The sequence below is a fragment of the Schistocerca cancellata genome, chromosome 1, assembly GCF_023864275.1.
Source record: "Schistocerca cancellata isolate TAMUIC-IGC-003103 chromosome 1, iqSchCanc2.1, whole genome shotgun sequence".
NCBI lineage: Eukaryota > Metazoa > Arthropoda > Insecta > Orthoptera > Acrididae > Schistocerca > Schistocerca cancellata.
In genome coordinates this window covers 130541943-130548520 of record NC_064626.1, presented here as the reverse complement: position 1 = coordinate 130548520, position 6578 = coordinate 130541943, and the positions used below count along the sequence as shown (strand labels likewise).

Genomic DNA, 6578 nt, shown 5'->3' with positions numbered 1-6578 from the left:
TGGACTGGGAACGTGACGGATGAACATGCTGGAAAGGTAGGGCGACCGCGTACGGCAACCACAGAGGGCAACGCGCAGCTAGTGCAGCAGGTGATCCAACAGCGGCCGCGGGTTTCCGTTCGCCGTGTTGCAGCTGCGGTCCAAATGACGCCAACGTCCACGTATCGTCTCATGCGCCAGAGTTTACACCTCTATCCATACAAAATTCAAACGCGGCAACCCCTCAGCGCCGCTACCATTGCTGCACGAGAGACATTCGCTAACGATATAGTGCACAGGATTGATGACGGCGATATGCATGTGGGCAGCATTTGGTTTACTGACGAAGCTTATTTTTACCTGGACGGCTTCGTCAATAAACAGAACTGGCGCATACGGGGAACCGAAAAGCCCCATGTTGCAGTTCCATCGTCCCTGCATCCTCAAAAAGTACTGGTCTGGGCCGCCATTTCTTCCAAAGGAATCATTGACCCATTTTTCAGATCCGAAACGATTACTGTTCACGCTATCTGGACATTCTTCGTGAATTTGTGGCGGTACAAACTGCCTTAGACGACACTGCGAACACCTCGTGGTTTATGCAAGATGGTGCCCGGCCATATCGCACGGCCGACGTCTTTAATTTCCTGAATGAATATTTCGATGATCGTGTGATTGCTTTGGGCTATCCGAAACATACAGGAGGCGGCGTGGATTGGCCTCCCTATTCGCCAGACATAAACCCCTGTGACTTCTTTCTGTGGGGACACTTGAAAGACCAGGTGTACCGTCAGAATCCAGAAACAATTAACAGCTGAAGCAGTATATCTCATCTGCATGTGAAGCCATTCCGCCAGACACGTTGTCAAAGGTTTCGGGTAATTTCATTCAGAGACTACGCCATATTATTGCTACGCATGGTGGATATGTGGAAAATATCGTACTATAGAGTTTCCCAGACCGCAGCGCCATCTGTTGTTGAAAATTGTAACTACTGTAATTTCGAAAGTTTGTCTGCCTGAAAATGTACTGTTGTCCGAAGCATATTGCAACAAACGGTGTATTTCTATCGCTGCTCGTTTAGTTTTTATTGCCGTTTCAAATATACCGGTCATTTTTGAAACACCCTATATATATATATATTTGTGTGTGTGTGTGTGTGTGTTTCTGGGAATTTAAACTTTCCTTACAGCAGACGACTCCAGAAGATATTTATTGCTGAAAGTTTTTCAGGCATTTCTCTTTAGAACGTTGGGAGCGTCTGTCTGACTTCTGTAGTAGTATGTGGGTGGAAATTGCATCTTGCAGGAGCCACAGGGTAAAGGGTACATCTCAGATTAATCCGTTGCGCAGAATAACAGAATAGAAGATCAACCCCACGATCACACAGGTGAAACGTACGTAAGCATCCTGTCCGATCACCTGCTCCCATTCATATCCATTGTGCATTTCGACCGTCTTCGGCAATTCCAGCAGGACAATGCGGCACCCCACACGTCCAGAATTGCAGAATTGCTACAGAGTGGCTCCAGGAACTCTCTTCTGAATTTAAACACCTCGGCTGGCCACCAAACTCGCCAGACATGAACACCTTTGAGCATATGTGTGTTTCCTTGCAAGTGCAATTCAGAAGAGATCTCCACCTCCTCGTACTCTTCCGGATTTATGGACAGACCTGAAGATTTCATGGTGTCAATTCCTTCTAGTAGTACTTCAGACATAAATCGAGACCATGCCACGTCGTGTTGCGACACTTCCGCGTGCTCGCGGAGGCCCTACACGATATTAGGCAGGTGTACCGGTTTCTTTGGCTTTTCAGTGTATGACTAGCGGAAAAAATGCTCCTATCAGAGCACAAAATGGCCGATACGCTCCAGTTTAAAGACTGACTTAAAAGTCGGGTGCCAGTTTCTTCATTCTGCCTTCCTCTGCAACTTAATTTACCCAAAAATTTAGGCATTCGAACATATTCGTGCTTCTTTAACTCACAAGCTCCCCTAACTGTATCTCGCTCACACCCACTAGTCCATCGCTGTAAGTCTCTCATACACATCCACTCCTACTCACTTATTCAGCCCAACTCATTCTCATTATCTATTTGTCTTGTCTCTGTCTCCTTTCTCATAGCCACAGTCTCTTTTCTGTCTGTCCTACTGCTACTGTCTACTCTCACTGTCATTATTCTCTCTTCCACATTGTTTTTATCTTAGATTCTGTGTCTCGTTATCACTAGCTCTCACCCATTTCCACTTCCTTTGGCACTGTCCCCTTCACTCTTTTACTAGCACTGTTCATCACTGTCAGCGATGCTGCACTGCCACTCAGCCCCTGTCTTTCTCTCACACTGCCATTGTCTCCTTTGTTCTTTCCATGCCGCAATCACTGTCTGCTGCCGCCGGCCACGGTGGTCGAGCGATTCTAGGAGCTTCAGTCTGGGACCACGCGGTTGCTACGGTCGCAGGTTCGAATCCTGCCTCGGGCATGGATGTGTGTCATGTCCTTAGGTTAGTTAGGTTTAAATAGTTCTAGGGAATTGATGACCTCAGATGTTAAGTCCCATGGTGCTTAGAGCCATTTGAACCATTTGTCTGCTGCCTTCAAATATTTATTAATTTTCTGCCTCTTTCCCACTGCCACCGTCTGCTTCTCTCCTAGAACAGGAAGAGCAAATACGTTTTCATGTTAAAATTCTTGGGAAATTTTTTAAAGAGGCTGAGGAAGGAAGAACGAGACAGCCGATATCCGACTCTCCAGTCACTGTATTTGAGACAGGAGCATATTTCCCCTTTTTGTGCATTTTTCCTCTGTTTCTCTTGTTCTCGCCGCTAGAGCAGGGCATGTCACTCATCTGAAAAGAAATTTTTGGGTCAACAAAATTTTGACCCTTTACATATGTGAAACTGAAATAACAGAAAACTAATTTTACACCTTAGATCGGTTTTTCCGTGCACAAATATTTTACATGTGTTTCAGTAATACAACATAGGTTTCCCAGAAGCCTTCTGATGATAGCGGAAACACTTTACACCGTATTTCTCTGCGCTACGTCATCTTATAAACTCTATTTTCGCCTCACACCGGATTTTAGGCACGTATTTTATGTGTACAGGTAGGAGAGTTCTATTTTATTTCGGAAACGAATAAAGATATCAAGAAAAGTTTCCAGTTTCGTCTAGATCGGGATCTTGGGAACGTATCACCAAAATTTTCAAAAATGGTTCAAATGGCTCTGAGCACTATGGGACTCAACTGCTGTGGTCATAAGTCCCCTAGAACTTAGAAATACTTAAACCTAACTAACCTAAGGACAGCACACAACACCCAGCCATCACGAGGCAGAGAAAATCCCTGACCCCGCCGGGAATCGAACCCGGGAACCCGGGCGTGGGAAGCGAGAACGCTACCGCACGACCACAAGATGCGGGCACCAAAATTTTCACCGTTTACTGTGCGTAGCCGTCTTGGAATCCATGGCTCTGATTTGGTACCCAGAAACCATGTTTTCCAGTTCTCGATAACAGCCAAAGCTTTAAAAATCGGGAGATGTCACTTCTAGATAAATGTTTCGAGAATATACCGTTAAAATGTGGGTTCTTTCTTTGTTCTATTTTCCTAAGCTGGAGGATGTATGTAATGTCCGAAATTTGACCCTGTAGTGTGACACAGTTACAGTAATACTATCCTTCTGTTGGGTATACAAACTGTACCTAGCCACAGGGCTATCCAAAACACTTGACCCTACCTTCCTATCACCAATAGAAACCGAGGTATATGACTCTGAAAACTCTTGATTTATACGCGTCGTTTTGTTACGTAATGGTAGTACATGCTGTCGCATACGTATCGATCGTAAGACTGCATTGTAATCTTCTTTTGAAATCCAATTTATTAGCCAAGATCGCTATATTAGCACGATTACTGGATTACTGGTTTCAGCGATATGTATCGACGTCGTTAGAACCGTAAAACCGAACAGTGGTAGTTCCATCATGCAGTGCTTGTACCACTCGGTCATGATGTAACTATCACTGTCCAGTTTATGGGTCTGAGCAGAGTAATATATACTGCCGAAAATAGTACTCTAGTAATTGTGTTTACATAGCGATCTTGGCAAGCAAATTGATTTTCAAAAAAAACACTGCAGTGCAAAATTTTAAATCGCCCCCCTGCACTGAATGACAACGTTAGGTAACCAGATATTAAGATTGTCAACACTACACACGCTTTCGTCGCCACTATCTGCTGTAACTGAGAAAAGATAGTGAAGCACCCAGAGGACATAATTGGATGCCAATGTAATTTCGCACACATACGCACCATCCGCAAGCATGGAAATGATCAGAGACGCATAGAACGACCAGCAGCGTGCTTTAATGTCCTTCGTGTTTGGTGTTGTTACCAGGCCTGGTAGGGTGTATAATGGCCGTGAACAGAATGACATATTGAGTGATCACTGTGAAGGACATAGACATGCCGCATACTCGTACGAGACCAGTGTTATCAACACATGACAGTTTGAAAGGTGTCTCACTAAGGGTCTCCATTTGGTGGACTGGTTGAATCGTGTGAGTGAGTAGGAGTGGATGTGTATGAGAGACTTACAGCGATGGACTAGTGGGTGAGACCGAGATACAGTTAGGGGAGCTTGTGAGTTAAAGAAGCACGAATATGTTCGAATTCCTAAATTTTTGGGTAAATTTATGAAGTTGCTGAGGAAGGCAGAATGAAGAAACTGGCACCCGACTTTTAAGTCAGTCTTTAAACTGGAGCGTATCGGCCATTTTTTTGCTCTGATAGGAGCATTTTTTCCGCTAGTCATACACTGAAAAGCCAAAGAAACTGGTACACCTGCCTAATATCGTGTGGGGCCTTCGCGAGCACGCGGAAGTGTCGCAACACGACGTGGCATGGTCTCGATTTATGTCTGAAGTACTACTAGAAGGAACTGACACCATGAAATCTTCAGGTCTGTCCATAAATCCGGAAGAGTACGAGGAGGTGGAGATCTCTTCTGAATTGCACTTGCAATGTAATGACGCAATGATGTATCAAGTCGAACTCATATACTATATAGTAACTACTATTGTAGTGGACTGACAAGACAGCCAGTCCACAGTGACGGGTAACCGAAAGGCACGCGTTTACTCACGCCGTCTGGCGTTTGGTCTGAAACAGGATACGTAATGAAGGCTATAAAGAAAAGTAAGTAGCTGCTGGAATACTTAACTTTAATCCATCATTTGTATACAGCATTCTTGATGATACAAGTGAGACTCTCTCTAGAGATGGTTAATGGCGCCTTGCTAGGTCGTAGCCATGGACTTAGCTGAAGGCAATTCTAACTAGCTCTCGGCAAATGAGAGAAAGGCTTCGTCAGTGTAGTCGCTAGCAAAGTCGTCCGTACAACTGGGGCGAGTGCTAGTACGTCTCTTTAGACCTACCTTGTGGTGGCGCTCGGTCTGCAATTACTGACAGTGGCGACACGCGGGTCCGACATGTACTAATGGACCGCGGCCGATTTAAAGCTACCACCTAGCAAGTGTGGTGTCCGGCGGTGACACCACAACTATTTTCGTTGTTATTATTATTATTATTTGTATTATAAGTATGGCGCGTTCGAATATGACAGTGGCCTGGTGTTGGACTGCAAGATTCCGATCGACCACGTCTGACCACCTGAAAGGAGGGTCGACGTATTGTGCTCATTGCCCATCGTAACAGCTTGTGCGCCTGCTATTCGAGGACGAATACTGGACACCTTGGCACATTGTGTGGCATCTCACATCACAGACAGGAAACCAGCAGCAGCCAACTGAGGGAATTTCCGTCAGATTCGTAGGCTCCCATTAACACCGGAAAACCAAACGGCTGCGTTTGGAGTAGTGCCGTGGCCGGCGAAATATGGACGGCTGATGAATGATCTGCGGTTCGACATTACCCCAGTTGACGACCTGAGGAATCAGAATGAGATTTTCACTCTGCAGCGGAGTGTGCGCTGATATGAAACTTCCTGGCAGATTAAAACTGTGTGCCCGACCGAGACTCGAACTCGGGACCTTTGCCTTTCGCGGGCAAGTGCTCTACCACTGAGCTACCGAAGTACGACTCACGCCCGTACTCACAGCTTTACTTCTGCCAGTACCTCGTCTCCTACCTTCCAAACTTTACAGAAGCTCTCCTGCGAAAGTTTGGAAGGTAGGAGACGAGGTACTGGCAGAAGTAAAGCTGTGAGTACCGGGCGTGAGTCGTGCTTCGGTAGCTCAGTGGTAGAGCATTTGCCCGCGAAAGGCAAAGGTCCCGAGTTCGAGTCTCGGTCGGGCACACAGTTTTAATCTGCCTGGAAGTTTCATATCAGCGCACACTCCGCTGCAGAGTGAAAATCTCATTCTGGAAACATCCCCCAGGCTGTGGCTAAGCCATGTCTCCGCAATATCCTTTCTTTCAGGAGTGCTAGTTCTGCAAGGTTCGCAGGAGAGCTTCTGTAAAGTTTGGAAGGTAGGAGACGAGGTACTGGCAGAAGTAAAGCTGTGAGTACCGGGCGTGAGTCGTGCTTCGGTAGCTCAGTGGTAGAGCACTTGCCCGCGAAAGGCAAAGGTCCC

At 46.1% G+C, this 6578-nt stretch overlaps 1 non-coding gene across 1 annotated transcript; it reads left to right on the top strand.

Moving 5' to 3' along the window:
• Positions 1 to 6227: 6227 nt before the first annotated feature.
• Trnas-cga (transfer RNA serine (anticodon CGA)) lies at positions 6228 to 6301 on the top strand. The gene has a single exon. It is a non-coding gene; the product is annotated as a tRNA-Ser (tRNA).
• The last annotated feature ends 277 nt before the right edge of the window (positions 6302 to 6578 follow it).